A 19098-nucleotide genomic window follows, 5' to 3' on the forward strand; every position below is an offset into this window, starting at 1 on the left:
TTCGAAAGCACACCAAAGTGCAAGTAGATAAATAGGTCCCGCTCCGGCGGGAAGGTAAACAGCATTTCCGTGCGCTGCTCTGGTTCGCCAGAAGCAGCTTTGTCATGCTGGCCACATGACCCGGAAGCTGTCTGCGGACAAACGCCGGCTCCCTCGGCCTATAGAGCGAGATGAGCGCCGCAACCCCAGAGTCGGACACGACTGGACCTGATGGTCAGGGGCCCCTTTACCTTTTTATCTATCTATCTATCTATCTATCTATCTATCTATCTATCTATCTATCTATCCATCCATCCATCTATCTATCATCTGGGGTGTTGTTTGTCCCTTAATGCAGCAGGAATGTTGAAGAAATTATTTATTTATTTTAAAAAAATGAAATGGCAATGCTTAAAACATTTTTTTGCAGTTCATGGAAATCTGTTACCTCAAAAATTCAAGTATTTTCACATTATTGACCAGAGAAAGGAATCGATAAAGTATATCGGTCAAATAGACTAGAAAAGATGCATAATTCCTGCAATTATGATGTTACATATCATACACAATTAAGACTGCAGTTCTATGTACAGTTACCTGGGGGAAATCTTACAGAATTCATTGTCCTGCTTCTCAGTAGACATGAATAGGGTTGAACTGTGAGTGATGCAAAAAACAGCGAGCTTAGTGCACAACTTTATACTCGTTGGAGTCAGTAATCATTAGATTATAATATTATTTTCAACCATAATAATTGCAGCTAAGTAATATTTAAGAAGTGTAGCTTGTTTACTTTGCTTGTTTACCATATACTATGGTATATCTTGTTCCCCTTGCCAACGTTTTATGCTAAAACTACAGTACAGACAGATGTGGGCTTTAACTTTCTGGTGATATTTTATAAGTCTAGATTTACTATCCAAAAGGTGACCTTGGAATCACAGTGGATTATTAGGGTAACTCTATGTGTTAAGGTGGTAATACACTTGTAATGGTACATATAGATTAATGAAATAATAGAGGTTTAGCAGTAAGAGGGCATGGGTTACTCACATCATTTTCATATCTAGAGGGATCATGGAGAATAGTGCGGGTTGTTGAGCTGAATAAATAGAATAATTCTATATCAAATACTAATAATCAGGAAATAAGCTGGCACTCATCCGCCCCCAACTTTGCACTCAGAAAAGTTAACTGATGTTTCAGAAGTGGAAAGTGAGAGAGGAGAGAGTATTTCAGATTGGCCTTTCATAGAAATCGCATTATTTTAAAGACATCGGTGGACAAGTCCTTAATGGAGATAAAGAAATTAAATATGAATGTTCTACATGGTTTTCTCATTCAGCTTCTATGGGCGTGGCTGGTCATTCCATTGAACTCTGGATTTTAGGAGATACTGAATCTCCTTACTTCTCTGAAAAAAGATTGCAGTACCCATGCATAAGTGTTTCAAATGTTCGTTTTGAATTTTTATTTTATTTTGTTTTTTTAAAGCAATTTCATTATACAAGACGAGCAGACAAATCTCCCAACTGTCGGATTATATGCCTGACGTTTGAATGGACAGCAACCCAGCGCAGGTTGAAATCTCTAGTATGCTTGGTCACACTCAGGTTTTGCACCAATCTCAAAAATAATTGCTGTGCAAATTGTGTTAAGTATCTGCATAGTGCCTTTGGCTACAGGCCTTTGTTATTTTACTGACACTCAGCACCTGGCAAGATCAAACCCTGGGAGATCTCATATAGAGCTCTTTATAGAAAGGAGATGGAACTTCCTGTCTTAGTTCATGCAACATTCCCCAGAATGGGAAAGGAAAGCAGACCAGATTAATATTTGAGTGTATGCTACAAGTGTAGTTTATGAGAAATATGTCCGAGAGGCTTCCAATACAGCTTTAATCAAGTCTTAGTAATAGGTATGTACTGTTCATATGGTGGAGGCCTTAGGAACTGAAATATTCATTGGAGCAGAAGGGCTGGTTAGCTCCCCACCCCACAAGCTAATAACAGACATTCGAGAATTATCTTGTTCTTCCGGAATACATGGACCAGTAAACTCATCGTTATGCAAAAAGACGAACTGAAATATTGCTGTCTTGTCTAATTTGTGAAATGGACATAGGTCCTCATTGAACAACAACAACAAAAATCCTGAACCCTAGAGTGTTTTGTGGCCGACATTGTAGATATCAAATGCTAAAAGAAGTGAAACCATTTTTTAAGAGCTAGACATGCTGTTGCTTTATACTATAAAGGGCTGGGAATAATTCAGCCACTTAATCTTAATAAGAACATTGTTATTATAATACATTTGACTGTAATAGGGTTGTGTATAAAAACGGAGAATGTAAAATTATTGTAATTTAAAATTATGTTAAGTCTTTTAGATCAGTTAAGGCATTTACATTGCTATTATCAGACTGTAGAGTCATTTTTATAGTAATTGCTATTTTCTCCTGTTAATACAAATCTCTTGTTTTCTAAGTATGCGACAGAAGGTGCTTTATTTCGTACCTTTATGCAATCTTTATTAAAACTACTTTTAATATGGGCTGGTATTTATATTTATTATAGGTATACAATTCTCAAGCAAAACTAAAATAGGTCTTTGTAGAGCCCACATGAAGTTGTTTTGTTCAGACTGACAATAAGCATCACATCCACCGAGACAATATAATAACACCAGCTAAGCACATTTGAAAGGGGACCCAGCAGAGACAAAGTCGAACAACAGCTAAACACTGCATCCATTATAAGACATCATGATCCAGTAGCTTCCCATTATACATTTAATACGATCTCCTCCTTTCTGTTTATTCCTGCTGCTAAGGCTTTGATTTATGGGAAACATTTTTAAAATGTTGCAGAATTGCTAGCAGGCAAGATGATATCAGTTAATTCATGAAGAAGTACTGGAGACCCTTTTTAATATACTAGATGTTCCCCAGACAATCTAGGATAAACAATACGGTACTTTAGGATGTAAAACATTTCAGAAAGCTGATAATTAGACAACATTTTGGCACTTGGAAGATACCCATGTTTAATGAAGTTTAGTAAGGATTTGCTTGTTAACGTTTAAAACTCCTGGTACCAAGAGTACTTCCATTCTTGGAATGCATGTGCTAGCTTATGTATATCATAGAATGGCGCACTGTGATTAAATATGAGTACAATTTAGCAAAGTTTTGTAGTCTTGGTGGTGCACATTTTAAAACACAGTTTATTATTATTATTATTATTATTATTATTATTATTATTATTGAAACCATTAGTCATACATCAGATTTATTTGCTTTGGAATTGTTTAATTATAACTCTTTTAATTTTTGTGTTGCAAACAGTGGCGGCTAATTAGCACTCTTGCAGTTAATTTTGAATTTGATGAACTAGAAAAGGAAATGTGACTCTCGTGTGTGGCAACACACTAGGGATCTGAATCCGCAAAGGGCTTAGTGCATTTTAATCCAAAGAATGTTCAGCACCTGGCAGAATGGAGCCGTTAAAGGTTATATACAGCATGGAGAAATTGAATCACAATATTCAAATTAAGAAAACATTGCATGCTGCCTACCTGATTAGAGACAGTGATATTACAAAAGCGCTTACAATCAAATTTGATGTCAGCATCCTGTGTATTGACAGACAATGCCGATTAGAGACGGACCTGTGAAGTTTTGATACTAATCAGTGTCAGGACCACAAATTTAATCAAGGATGCTCTGGTAGTTAAGTGCCAAGTGGTCTCAGTTAAATAACTGATACCCATCAACTTAAATATATATCACTTTCATTAATTGGCAACTACAAGACAAGTGTAGAATGCTCAGGATGGCAATGATTCTGATATAATCCACCACATTGTGGTTAAGTATATGATTCATGTAATAAAAAAATGGTGCCTGCAGGCTATTGTTCCTAGCATGGATTAAAATTTGCATATTGCTTCTCCTTATGTCAAAACATCTGGTGTCTGCAAATGCTAACATTTCGTTAAAAAGTTTCATGAGCCAGGAAAAGTGGACTGGAAATATTGCATGTGACTCATTCGAGCATTATAATTGAATAAGAGGCTAGGTTAGAGTGAGAGAAAGTGCTGAAAAACAATTGTATGGTGAGCATTATAGATTCATGGGGAGGGCATATACTGCAGGAGATAGGAACATTTCTCATATTGTACAAGAACTAGCTTTTTCTTCCTGATTTCATTAAAACTGACAATTGTTCTTATTGAGGTCATATGTGACACTGGTGTGTCATTATTAAGATAATATGAAGATATTAATTTATGTCTGAAATTTAAGAGGAATATTTTACTCAGCTGACATTATTAATTCAAATGCAAAATGTCCTGCGATGTTATTCTTGGCACCCACTGCAAACCTTTATAAACATACAGCACACCTGTCCAGAACAAGGGATAAAAAGAACAAGGACCAGGGGGCAGGATAATAGCAACATCTGCTCCCCTCCTTTCAGTTTATGTGGCCTGGGGACAGGGGTTAGAGGCTCCAGAAACCCAAGAAATTGGACCCAGTGAGAGTAGGGTGACAGACCCTATATAGGGTAGCACAGTCAGCCATTCTATATATTTTACATTGCAACACACATAAATACTTATGCCTCAGCAGGGACCTCAGATCATTGCTAATCTAGCGACTGTGTTGGTAAGATTTTTGAAATATTAAGTGGTATAGACATGCTTTTAACTATTAACAAACAAATACATTTACTTAGGGGGAAGTCATTCCAAGGGTGAAGACAGAAGACTGTGCATGTGTGACACTGTGGAGCAATCAACAAGCGGCAAAGGGACTGAGGTTGTGTCCCTTGTGTTCACGAACCACCCCTCTCTCCATGCTCAGTATCACTGCTCAGTATCACTCAGTATCACTTAGCCTTGGTTTGTGCAAAAAAAAATTGCTGTCCCTGATCACTCAGAAAGAGTCTATACACACTCCATTTGTGAGTGTGTAGGTCCTTTCACAAGTTGGTCTGAGAGTGCGAACAGGGGAAGCAGAGCTTGTGGTCACAACCTCACATGCAGCCTCTGTGTGAACTTCTCCAAACCTTCCTCCCCACATCCCAAGGATCCTTGGAACACCAGGAAGTCCTTTACCTTCATTGACTCCTAGTAGGCCTAGCACTCAGACTGACATTGGAGCGATTATCATCATGGGATCCCTTCTGTGACACAGCTTTACAGTATATATCCAACATTGCGCACAGATCTGTGTGTGCTATGTCCCTGGTAAAACCAGCTTTCCTTCTCAAGCAGTTTCTCTCACCCCTCAGTCCTTCCTTTCTTCTCTCTCGCCTTTTACGGCTCCTTTGGGGAAGTGCTTGCTCATTCCTCTTGGCCTTGCTCCCCTGTCCAACCCTTCCCTCTTTTGTCTTCACTATCCTTGTTGGATTCCACCATATTTATGCTTGCCCACCTGAGAGCTTCTATCTCACTGGCATCTCTTCCATATCTCTGCTCCTTTTATTCTAAGCTCCTCCTCCTCCCTGGAATCGGTCTCAGAAATGGTAGTTGTTAGCCTGTTTATCTATCTTACTGGGGATTGCGTATCTCCCTTTTCTCCAGAGTGTGGCCTTACCACACTTTCAGCCACATCTCACTCTCTCTTGAGAGAATGAGAAACTCTTAAGAGTGCATGGTATGCCACTGCCCTGGCATCTCCTCACACCATTTTTCTTGTTGTACACCATTGTAATATATGTACAGTCCTAGCACCAAAGTAGATGTGATGCTAAATGAGTTACTTGAAATACAAAAATTGTCCCGTCCTGTCCCCCCCCCCAAAAAAAGTATTAATGACTTCAGTGGAGGGTGTCATCTGAGTCCACAGCATGTTGGAAGCACAGCGCATGGGAAGGACAGCTGTAGTCCCAGCAAAAATTGTGCACACATATGGACCCCATGGGAGCTATCAGTCCTGGAAGGCACATGCCCATAAGTGTCTTTGCTCTCTGGAGGCAATAGCCACCAGAAGAGGAGAATGTTTTTCATCAGAACCAGAGCAGGAGTGGAAACGGTAAACGCCTTCTGGGGCCCTTTGCTCCTGGTTGGAATCTCCTGCCCCACAGATGCTGTGAACACTTGACACATGTGACCCCTCGGCATTCATTCTAAGTTAAATTGGTGGACGTGGAGCAAAACACATTCACTGCATTTCCAGGCATTTGTTTTTCAGAGAATGAAACGTGTGTTCTGGCAACCTCAAATGTCTATTTGTCTCTTGTCATGGCCCTAAATGTGTCCGCACTGAAATGGGCCATATGGAACAATGTCTACTGAATCATAGTTTCAAAAATGCCATTCGTAAAAGTTCCTGGAAGACTTAGCATCCCCTCCCTTTGCCAATATATCTGTCATTAGCATATATTTCCACATTTGGAAGGCTTTTGCTGACCATCAGAACGAAGCCCTTGATACTAAAATACTATATTGCCATATTCATATAATCTAAGAATACCAGTTTAACACTTACAGCATCAGAATGTTAGGAGCTTGGTATCCTCTTCAAGCATTTGCTAGATGCTATGTCCATAAATTGGCATTTGAAATGGTCCAGTCTTGGATATATACCAGGTATTTTGATGTCAATCATACTGAGCACCATTATACCCATTAACTGACATCTACCATTCGATCCCATGCATGTTTTCTCAGAGGTAAACCCCACCGTGCTGAACGGGGCTTAATTCTGAGGTAAATACATAGACAACAAACAGTCTCTCAATGAGTACAAACTTTTGCTAGAGAACTGCAGTTATATCATTTGCTTGGCTTTAAAATGTGAGGTGCAAAAAAAAATGGCACCACAAAATTATGACTCAGTAGGGCAGCAGAAATCCACTGAAATCCCATGCTGGATTGTATCATAAAGTGGTAACGGACTATCATTTTAAAGGAAAAGCCCTTGTTAAGCCTCACCCAGGAATGGCGAGGAACAGAAGTCCTGCTCTGCTCTGCCGCACTGCCTGTACCACTGACTCCACCTCTGCACCACCTGTGCCTGTGGCACCATCGCCACATGACTCCTTTCTGCCTGCACCGCCGCTGCACCACCCTCTGTAGCTCTGATTTTCGGTGAGATCGCCTCTAAAAATCCCTGGTCCTCCATGGTGTCCTTGATTTAGGAACGTGAGGCTCCCTTTTAAAATAGATAAAAAATAAACATAATATTTAGGGAAATTAGCAGTCTCCGCCTAAAAACCTTTATAGTTGGCATGCACAAACCAATGGGGTTTTTTTTTAAAAAAAATATTTTTTATTGAATTTTATAAAAAGAAAGGAATCACATCCATATAATTGTACATTGTTATAACATCCATTTTAAAAAAGACAAGAATGAAAAAACAAAAAATAAATAAAATTTAAAAAGAAAAAAAGAACAAAAACCAGCATCATATACGTTCCATTTTTTTCTCATTTTGGTAGGGGACCTCCCTGAGTCCCCCTTCTAATGGTTCATTGCATTGCATAAAATTCTTGGCAAGTTCTATATCTTATTTTCCAAATCTAATTACAATCCTTTTCTCAATTTTACAACAATATTCTAACCTATTTTCAATTCTATCTCACTTAATTTCTTAACCTGCAACTTCACAATTGCTTATAATTCTCCTCATACATCAATTCTACAATATTTTTTATAATAAATTCTAAATTTCATGCACAAACCAATGGTGATCTGCTGGTAGAAGCAGAGCAGGGCTGTCTCTAGGCCTGGGCCAGGTGGCGCAATGCGCCAGGGTGCCTGGCCACCAGGGGCGCTGCTGCACCCGCCAGACAGCTGATGTCTGAGCCCTATGGCTCCGCCGCCGCCACGTCTCCTTTGGCTGTGGGAGTCCCCTCAGCCGCTGCCCGCCAAGCTGCTGTTGCCTGCAAGAGCGGCGGTGGCAGGAGCAGCTCCTGAGAGGCCTCCTCCACATCTGGTGCCCCATCACCACCACTCCCGGGGCACAGGTGGCGGCGTGGCAACCGCCTCCTGCTCCTTGGGCTGCTGTGAGCGCAGCGAGAGGCAACGGTGGACCGGTCAGCCGGCCGGGGAACAAGCGGCGCACTGCGGGACCTGGAATTCACCGCTCACACTTGTTTCCTCCGGTGCGGATGGCGGTCGTTGGGCCACGCGGCCTCCGGGACGGGGAGGTGGCGGGAGGTGGGGAGCTTCCCCAGGGTTTCTTTTTCCACATACAAAAACCCATAGGAATGCCAATATCTGGCACCAACAGGAAGTATGTGGCAGCAGCTATGCCACAAGTGTTGTAACACTACGAGTGATCGCCAAAGAAGAAGAAGAACACTGAAATATATCTAGGATCCAAGCTTAGAACATAACAAACACATTGCCAAGGTGCTCTTCAACAATAGTGCCTTAAAACCAGGAGGAAAAAGAGAAGGAAAAGAATGGGAATGTTTGCAGTATTGAAAAGTTACAATGTTTTAGCAGTAAACTGCCGGACATGGACCAATTGCAGTTGAAGCGCTAGAACTGCCTCAAGATGATTGCAGGCGCAAATGGTATTGAAAGGTCACGTATAAATAACCTGATTGCATCATAAGCACAAATCATGATGAATGGACAATAAAAAGAAGTCTAGAAGGGCCCTTACACTAAAAGCTAAACTGCAGCAAACTGGGAAAGTAGCAGAACAGAGCTTGATTAAAATCACTGAGGAGACATCATACAGTTCCAAATCTCTTTCTGTCTCTATATCTGCATTTAAAAGAATTTACTCAAAATGCAGCAAAACTAGAATGCTCCTCTGCTTTTCAACACTGCCTATCTAATTGCGAGTGAACTATTTAGGTAACTTTTAAAAAAACCAACTGCTTTTATAATATTATCTGTGTATCAATGAGGGATTATTATTTTCTATCTTTTTTTTTATTTCCAAGGTTTAATTCTTAGCGACCCCAAGTTTTCCTTCAAGAAAAGAGATGAAATGTATACAGAAGGAAGCAAATAATTAAATGTGGTCACAAAGCAACGCGTTGGCTTTTTAGCCCCTCTGCATTTCGTATTTACCTATGGGCATGTCTGAAATGCTTCTATTAAAATGGCAGCTACTTATAATTTACAGAACAACGCTAATACGGGCAGCCCATCCTAAACTGACAAAACCCAGATATTCGCTTAATTTTACTCCAAGGAATTTTAAACTGACTCTGTTAAAGCCAAGGTTATTTGCCGTGGGGATGCCTAATGGAAGGATTATTATAGCAGTGTCCACAAATAGGTATCTTGAGAGATCCGGGGCCATAGTACTTCATTGACAGTTAATAGATTGCGCTATTGCTGTATCACAGTGATCTTTGAGGGCAGGGGGTCATACCTCTCCCTTAATATTTAAATAAAGATACTTGACAAGAGCAGAAAACAGCTTATTGCCAGTTATAGCTGCTGCTCAATTTACAAGAACCTTTACAAAGTCATGCTAATTCCCGGCCTCCTTAGAATGCGCAGTAACCTTTCATAAATCCATCTTTTCCAGATGTCCTTGGAAATGACAGTTATAAAACTACAAATGATTTGTAATGCAAAAATGGGACTGGCAGACTTGAAGATTACTTCTCAATGTACTAAAATGACTGAAGACTATAGCTAACAAAAGGTTTAAAATGCATCGATGAGTATCTGCCAAAACAGTTCATGAGTATCTTAAATATGTTTAATAGCCTCTTTAGTGGTGGTGGTGAGGAGACGATGGGGGAAGAGCTTTTGTATTTTTGTACAATAGTGCAGGCATGGTCAATATCCCAGAGCAAAATTCCTAGTAATGTTGCTAAACATTTCTGCACAACAAATAGTGTTATCTTACTGTAAAGACTTTAACACAACTTACATCTTTAGCTCTTCCAGTGCTGTGGTTGTTGTTTTTTCTGTAGAAAAAAATGGCCTGATTTTGTATTCTTAGGTGCTACTATTGTCTTCAGGTGGGCTAAATGATTACCGGTAATATTATTTTTCACAAAGACTGGCCACAGAAACTGGCCCGCTTACAAGTGATATGAGCAGAGCTGTAGCCCAATAGTAGTGCATTGTGTATTTGTGAGGAGTCAGTCTGTTAATGTGCACCTAGGATTGAATCCACCACAGCCATTGTGTGAGCACAGAAACTTCTGCTCGTACAATACAACTTTGCCTCCCTCTGTTCCCGCATGTGCCTTCTTAAATCTGCTCTGGATGACTGGGGGGAACCCCCATAGCAGATTTTGGGGATGATGCAATTGCATGGGAGGGAGGGCAGAGGAAATTCCACTGCATTTCAAGATTTCAGTCTGGAAGTCCCTTTCCTCTCACTGGGAATCTCTCAGTCCACAATCTTCCCCACTCAGGCTGTTCCACACTTCAGTCTAGTCCTGTGGATCAGAGATCAGACACTCGCCAGACAGTCTCTCTCTCTCTCTCTCTCTCTCTCTCTCTCTCTCTCTCTCTCTCTCTCTCTCTCTTTGATTTTTCACACTCATCTTTTTGAAGATGTTCCAGACTTGTTGATCAACTTTAGCTAGATTCTCATCCTTGCTTCCCTCCTCAATTCCCCTGTCTCTAAATTATATTTATCACCCTCCCCAGCCCCCAGACTAGTCAGAACTTTTGCAGGAAGCACAAGCCAACATTACCAAAAAGCAACTCATTTCTATTATGGGGGAACCTAGAAACTCAAGGGAACCAGTCCTGCCTCAGGAGCTCTCTGTGAAAGCTTTGCTTACCTTCAATGAAAGCTTGAGTGGAGGATGGTCCATTAGGACCCACCAACCTCAGCCTGCCATCAGCCAGCCCCTGCCTGCCTGCCTGCCTGCCGCCTTACTTAAAACCAATAAGGAGTTGGTTCTTTCACTGGCTCTCAATCCACTGACTGCCTTCAACCCTAACAGTTCCAGTGGGCACCAGCCATCACTGGACTCAAGATTTTTCAGGGCGCAAAAGATTCCTCTCACAGGAGACAATGCTAGATTGTCCCAACTCTTGTCTAATTGTAGGGGAGTCCCCATCAACCCATGAAAGAACTAGCCTTCACAAACAGCCCCCAACCCCTCTGTGTCCAACTGTGGGTCATCACCCCACCCTGGAATTATTAAAGGAATTTCTCCTTCCTCTCACATTATTGTGCCTTATGTCTCTCACTTCCTTCTCCTGTACATTCTGTTCATAACATCCTTACCTACACCCACTTCATCCTGTGCTGTTCCTTGTAGTGAACCGAACACCTTCTCCATTTTGTAACACTGCCATAAAGCCATTTTAGTTTAATTTATGATAATAATTTTTGCCATTCTTTCTAATTCCCCTAAGCAAGCAAGATAATCGGCATGTTCAGGCATTCACCGGCTACCAGAGAGTCATCTCCATCTCTTGCCATCATTTGAAGATGTTTCAATCCTTGACAACCTGGCCTTTGTTAATTTCGGTTTTGTTTGTCTTCCTCTATTTTGCCAGCCATAAAACAGCTGTAACCTCTTAAAAATATAATATTTATTTATTCATGTCATTTCACTTTTGAACCACTCCCATGAAACATCCTAAAGGGATTAACAATATAACATATATAAAAGCAATTCCATTTCCAATACAGGTATGGACTTGGATAAGCATCTCTGCCTAAAAAATTAATGGGAGGAAATGCCATCACACCAAAGGCCTGATTCTTACATCATATAATACTTACATCATATAATATTAACCTCCAGATGAAGAATATTTGTGACTGCGCAGTCATTGTCACAAACTAAGGAGTCGAAGGTTGGCTTTTCAAGAGTGATTGAATCACTGCCTCTTTTAAGAGGCAACTTTTTAAAGCTCATTGTGTGCAGCAACTCAACATATTTATTGGGTTAATGTCACCATTCCATCACCAGGGCTTTTTCTCTGGGAGATTCACCCCCTCTTGGGGAGATGAAAATCTACAGAGCCATTTTGGTGAGCCATTTTAGTGAATGTGAACAGTACACCGCGCAAAAATGATGCACTGGAATAATAAAATAAAGAGGCTTTCATAATATTGGTTGCGATGTGTATGAACCTATCTGAAACTGTTCATGCCCAATAGCCTTTTTTTCTAAAATAAGAAATCTGCAGAGCCGAATTTTGCTCTGCCTCTGCATATACCGAGGCCAAAATAGCTTCAGTAAATTGTAAGATCTATACAATAATGGAGAAAAATGTTCCTCTGTTGGAAAAAGTGGTTGAAATGGATACAATTATTTTTTGCGAAATGAAAATGCACAAATAAATGGGCCAGTTGTTGGATATGTTGAAGAGAATAGTACAAGTTAATATGTGCTTTAAAAAATCCTCAAACTTTCAACTTTTAAGGAGCTTTGCTTATAGTTTTAAAAACTAAAAGGTAATTAAAAATAACCTGACTGTGTAATAAATAGATTTCCCACTTACTGTCCAAACATATGAGAAGGTCAATTCAAGTGAAAGGCACTAACAACGAATTGTGGATGTTCAATTTTCTGTCACTTAAAATGTAATGATTATTAATAACCCCCAAAAGTCAGAAAATAGCATCCTCAGAAACTCATTCTGGATTAGCTTGCCTCATAAACCTTTAAGATGACAGCATTAGCTGATAGAATTCACGGGACCTGCTGTGGTGAGAGATTTTTCTTTTGCAGCCAACACTTATCACACCTTTGTTTTCCTCAGTGTTGCCATAGTCTTCCCTTTCATGTTTCTCTTCTCTCATCTTAACATACACCCCATGTTTTAATTTGCAACTGTTCTGTTGCTGAAATATAATGTCATTAAGAACTAGGCCAAGGCAAAAATGCTCGCCATTTTTTTGGAACTCCTACCCCTTCAACCATAGCTGCCAAGTTTTCCCTTTTCTCGCGAGGAAGCCTATTCAGCATAAGGGAAAATCCCTTAAAATAAGGGATAACTTGGCAGCTATGCCTTCAACATTGGGATGATTTTATGAAAGTTGTTTCACAAATGTTTTGTCTCATCAGGATAAAATGAGCATTTTATTGTTTTGTTTACAGCATCCAGATTATTATTATTTATATAAAGTTCCTTTCCAGAAATAAAGGCCCTCTTTCTGAATTGACTTTGTTCTCAGAGATGTCAGCATATAGCCAATACAGATTGGCATTATCAGGAGGCACTGGGGTGAAGTGTGCTTGATGGAGCCGCAAAATGGCCGCCAACCCAGTGGTCTCAGGCTTCCCAGACGGCAGGCAGAGAGAGCTGACTCAGGGACAGCAGTGCTGAAAGAACCACCAGGTCCACATGGATGGACTTAACGAAGTATTCACAAATTAGGGGAAACAATGGTAACAAAACAGAGTGGAGAAAAGAGAAATAGTTACAGCATTTTGTGAGCGATTTCTACCCACTCCCAAACCAATAGCAAATTTCTGACTGAAAATAAAAACAGGGTTTATTTAGTTATGGCATTTACAGGTCACCTCGAAACGTGAGGTTTTTTGGGTGGCTTACAACAAATGAGTATAAAAACAAAATAAGCACTTTTTAAAAAATCGACATTATACACCTTTGGGCGCCAGGCAAAAACGTTCTTTTTAACCAGGCCTTTGTTGATCTGATTGACATCCTATGCCCTTTTAAAATGTGACTCTTTGGAGGGGGGGTTGTGTTATTGGATTGTTGTTTTTATTTTGATTATATATATGTTGTGGTTTTTATGTTGATCTTTTCTGTGAACTGCTCTGAGACCTCTGGGTATAGGGCAGTATATAAATTCAATAAATAATAATAAAACAGGAACACCAAACTTGTTGAGACCCTAAAGTTGTTGTTGTTGTTAATTTCATTTATTAGTCTTTTTTTTTAACTACAAAAAGTCTTCCTGGGGACAACATTCCACAGAGAGAGGCCACCACTGAAAATGCCTGTTCCTGTATGGTAATGCTCTGCAATTCCCACCTCCCTTTTTAGCATCTGAAATGTTATTTTTATATACTGATATTTTGTATGTAAGGATTTTTAATGTAGCCACCTTTCTTTTACATAACTCTGCAACTCCGCCCCCCCCCCAATCCAGTTTGAAAGAAAGTTGCTAGACAGACTGAGGTCAATAAACAGCTACATCATCGTAATAGGTTAAGATCGACTTCCACATCAGCAGGCAAATATTTTGAAAAAATAATAATAATGCTTTTCTTGCAGGGTTAAGTCAGTGACAGAGTCTTTTTCATTTATGCCTTTTGTGATATTCCTTCTATGTTTTTCATTCTTTGTATGCTGTTTGGTAATTTATTGCTTTTGAATAGACAGATTATTATTTCTGAAAGCATGCAGTGTGAGTGTGATTTCTACTCAGCCCCCTCTTGCTCAGCTCCACCTGGGACTGTTTCTGAAGGATGTGTATTTCCTCTCTGCCTTAAGTAATAAAAGCTCCACCACGCCTTGCCTGGTTAGCCATCCATTGGTGCAGTCCAAAAATCTTTGGACAGAGCCTGTGGTCACGAAGATCTGCAGGCCCAAGAAGGGGGAAAGAATCCATTTTTTTAAATATAAAAATAAAAAATGATGTAGTGGCAAAAGAGTCATCACTATAGTTGTGTCTAACAGTGCAATCCCATTCACGTTTACTCACCCATTAGCTGACTTCAATGGGACTTACTCCCATGTAAGTATGCGTCCTAAATCCCACTCAAGAACTAATAGAACAAGTTATCCCAGCTAACGTGAATCCCATTACTTTTGACAGGATGTAGCCACAATTAATGGATCAGTACCAGCAAGTGTAATAAGCAATTTATTGCCATTCCGATAGATATATGTGATCCTGTTCAGAACAATGCAGCTGGTAGGTAAGTTTTGTTTTCCTGAAGCACAGCAAGCGCGCAAATACAATATTGTGGGTTTGCAGCAACAACAGCATAAGAAAGGGATTATGCTCAGATGAGAAAATGCTCGATTATGGGGCCAATTTTAGTACTGGAAGAAATGCTTCAGTGTCAAAGTGACCTTGGTCTGACTTTCTAGGCATTTCCCCCTTTTTTCCAATATAAACGCAGCCAGGGGTGTTGGTTTGGCGCATACCGATGACAGTCCAAAACCACTAGAAGTAAAGAAAAATATCAGGAAAGGAAAGATTCCTTTTTTGGAATCCAGCTTCTCACTTTCTTAGTTCCCCCTGCCATAAAACACACCTGATTTCATACACAGAAAATCTCTTTTCCTGTTCTTTATGATTTATATCCTGCTTTTTTCAGCTCAAGAGGTTCCCAGAGCAGCTCACAAGTTAAAACAAACATTAAAGGGGGGGAAAGAATCAACACAGTAACGCAGTAAAAACACAGCAGGGCAGCAGCTGAAACAACACTATTCCCTCAACTTCCAGCGTCCAGGCTGTGACTGCTGGCGCTTCTGTAACCAAAACAGTACCATCCATGCATAAGGAGCTGGGGGAAGTTCCGAGATGTACAAAAGTACAAATCTTACCCGACACCAGGTAGGTCCATGAGGACAAAATGTGCTCAGGGCCATGGAAGGAAACAGAAAATGGAATGGGAGGGCAAGGCATGAAGTGGCTGGAATCCTGAAAAACACCCCTGCCTGCCGCAACATTTCGTTGCAGGACTTACTCAAAGCAAGAAGCTGTAAAATGACTGGGTTGAGGAAACAAGAGATCTTCACCTGGTACTGAAAAGACATCAAAACTGGTGCCAGGTGAGCCTCCCTGGGAAGGGAGGATGCCACAAAATATCCTCAATTTCTTCAGTTACCCCTCCACCCAACCTGCGCTCTAAAGGCAAAGGAATATTAGCCTGCATGTTTGAGTGGTACCTAAAAATAGTGGTTTTTTTAAAGAAATTATTTGCTTGTACAAAGCTTACATGAAAGTTAGATTATAACCAACCTCGGAGGCGCCAGGCTGCTCCCAGGACTGAGGTAGTTTGGCGTGTGTTGAGTGTGTGTGATATCACACATACACCACGTGATGTCACACGCATCTCACATCACCGCGCAGGCTGGTGCAGCCTTCTGCTAGGCCGCACCAGCCCCTATGGCATCTTCCAACATTGAGGGTTCCGGACCCCATTCAAACAAATATTGAGGGGACTGGAGACACCTCAGCCTCCTAAAGTTGGGGTGTCATGCCAGCCATTACTGAGCACTCATCCATCATTATCTGCTTGTGGGGTATTTATTAGGACTGTGCACACACACACACACACACACCCCAAGAAAATCTGCCTTGTGGTCTTGATCTGTGGGGCCCCCATATCAGGGCAATTCACCCTATGCAATTCATCCCTGAAACATTATGAGCCAGAACAAAGGTTTTTTAAAGGCTCCAACAACCCTTTAAAACCCCTTTGAAAGTTTGGGGGTGCTCAGCACTGCACAGGATCAAATCCTCCTACTTAAGAGCTGTCAAGTGGCAGGATCTGACCCTGTGCAGTACTGGCTGCTGCTCCTTCTCCCTGCACATGAGTGATGCTTCTCATGAAGTAGAACCCACTAGCACCATGCAGGATCAGAACCTTTCACTTCTTAAGCAGAAGGAAGAATCTGATCCTGCACAGGTTCTACTTCACACATAAAATTTTATGACGTATAGATCTATGAAATCAAATAAATAAAACAAGGAAACAAAAACTCACTGTGACCCTACAGTTCTTATTTATTCATTTCCGTTCATATATCAGTCATTTTTTCCAACAAAATTCTCAAAGGAACTTGACCAAAACAAAGCAATTTACAACCATAAAAAAATTAAGCAATTAACCATGCAAACTACATAAAATGGCTTCAGGTTACAAGAAAGGAGATTCTGACTAAACATCAGGGGTGGGGTGGGGGGATCTGTCAGTAAGAGCTGTTCGACAGTGGAATGGTCTTGCTCAGGAGGTGGTGGACTCTCCTTCCTTGGAGGTTTTTAAGCAGAGGTTGGATGGCCACCTGTCATGGATGCTTTAGCTGAGATTCCTGCATTGCAGACAGTTAGACAAGATGACCTCCGTGGTCCCTTCCAACTCTACAATTCTATGATTCTATGATCCAGCAGCATGCTAATAAGGACCAAGTCCTTCCCACCCCACTAAAAGATGGGCACCACCAGAGGAGACAACAGTAGTTAAACGAAGGTCTTAACTTGACACCTAAAAGCTGACAGAGATGGGAAGAGCAGATGGGGGGGGCACCACTGACCAAGTCCGTTCTTGTCTGGACACCCTCCACTTCTTTCCTGGGAGGGGCACACAGATCAGAGCCGCTGATGAAGACCACAGGCCCAGGCTGGTTCAAACACAAAGTTACAACCAAGATTTAAAAACTGAGAGGAGCAGAGTACAAAGAGTTATCTCAAGGTTATTGGTGAATAGAAAGGCCTGCTTTCCTCTTCCAAAGGAAAACAACAACAGTGGCTTCAAAGTTAAGGAAATAATAGGAGAGCTTTGGCAAATGCTCCAACGATCCTTCCTTCCTTCTCTTTCAGAGATGGTAGAAACTTCTGCTAGTAGCCCTATCTCAGTATCTTGGAGCCTTCTAGAAGCTTGGCATAGGACAAATGATGTCCTAGTTACCCTCACAGCTAATGAGAACATACGGTAGTTCACAGGCCAAAACCTTTGGGCCAGTGGGCAGATCTGGAACTTTGATAAAGTGCTGTGAATGCCTGACATAAAATGGCTGCTGGGGGTGGGGGCGTGGCACAAGTATCGGCTTACCTGTTAATGAAAAAAGTCAGCTACAGAAGCTACTGCCATAGTCTTATAAGGTAGCATTGGTTGGCCAATCCTGGCATCCAATGAAATATGTGGGCTTGTTTAAGGAGCACGGTTCAATGAAGAAGAGGTGAAGTCAGTGCAAACAGGAACTAAGCAGGAATTCTCTCAAAAAGTATGAAATTTGTGAGGGGATGCTTACTGAGAACTTCCGCAAGTGTCGTAGACAGTTGCTGGCATCTGTCTGTCTTGGGAAGCAATGGAGGAATGCGCCTTTGAGGGTAAACTCAAACTGTTGGAAGGGTGCAGCGCCTGCTGTGGATGCAGGAGACTGATATGGGAGAGACATGTTTTGTTGTAGCTGGGGCAGATGAAGGCATCCGGTTGTGATGCATCATGGTGTTTCTTCTCTCTACGCTCCTCCCAGCGGTCATTCCTCCTCTAGTCACTGCTATGAATGGACGACCTGACTGTCTGTCTCTAGGCACACCCATAGGGAGCATTGGTGGGAATATTGGGGCCAAAAGGTATCACTTTGATGACCCCAATATAGCTTGTATTCTTCATTTTATGTGTGTGATTTGTAGTGTGGACAGGTTGAAGTGGATACAGGTGTTTAGGGATCCATGTCCCAAGCCTTCTTCTTAGCTGAATATTTTCTTTCATAGCCAGCCTATCCTTTCCTTCTGGTCCTTTGATCCTTGTGCCATCTAGATGGTGGAATTTTATTTATTTTTTAAGCGCCAGTTATTGTTGCTTCCCATTATTTCCACCCTATGCATTTTTGTACACAGCCTGCGCAAAATTCAAATTAGGTAGATTTTTTTTATTTAAATGTGAATTGAATAGAACTTCTGCTTCATCCCTAGCCAGCCCTACCAATAGGCAGAATGAGATGGTGGCTTCAGGTGGCAGATAGGAACACAGGAAGCTGCCTTATACAGAGCAGGGCCGGCCCACCCATGAGGCGAGGTGAGGTGACTGCCTTAGGTAGCAAGATCCACCCCCCCCATACCTTACTCCTGATGTAGTTCTCCACTCACCTCTTCTTCCCTGGTGAGGAAGGGGTCACCATTTTGTGGTTCGCCTCAGGTGCCAAAATGCTTTGGGCCGGCCCTGAGAAAGAGTCAGACCTAGTTCAGTTTTCCTACACTGACTGGCAGTGGCTCTCCGGATTTTCCGATGGGCCAGTCTCTGCCCTACCTCAAGATGGCGGGGCTTGAACCTGCCAACTTCTACATGCAATTGATGTATGGACATTCTGTGAATGTTGTGGGTAAGTAGCAGAGAGGTGTTGGAGGATTAATCTGTCAGGCAGAGGGACCTTCTTGGTAGTGGCACCCACCCTGTGGAACATCCTCCCATCAGATGTAAAGGAGGTGAACTGTATCTTCTCCTTTCCCTTTCTCTTTGGCGATCACTCGTAGCTGAGTAAGATTGTCTTCCATAAACACAGGT

Source organism: Zootoca vivipara, chromosome 10, assembly GCF_963506605.1.
Source record: "Zootoca vivipara chromosome 10, rZooViv1.1, whole genome shotgun sequence".
Taxonomy (NCBI): domain Eukaryota; kingdom Metazoa; phylum Chordata; class Lepidosauria; order Squamata; family Lacertidae; genus Zootoca; species Zootoca vivipara.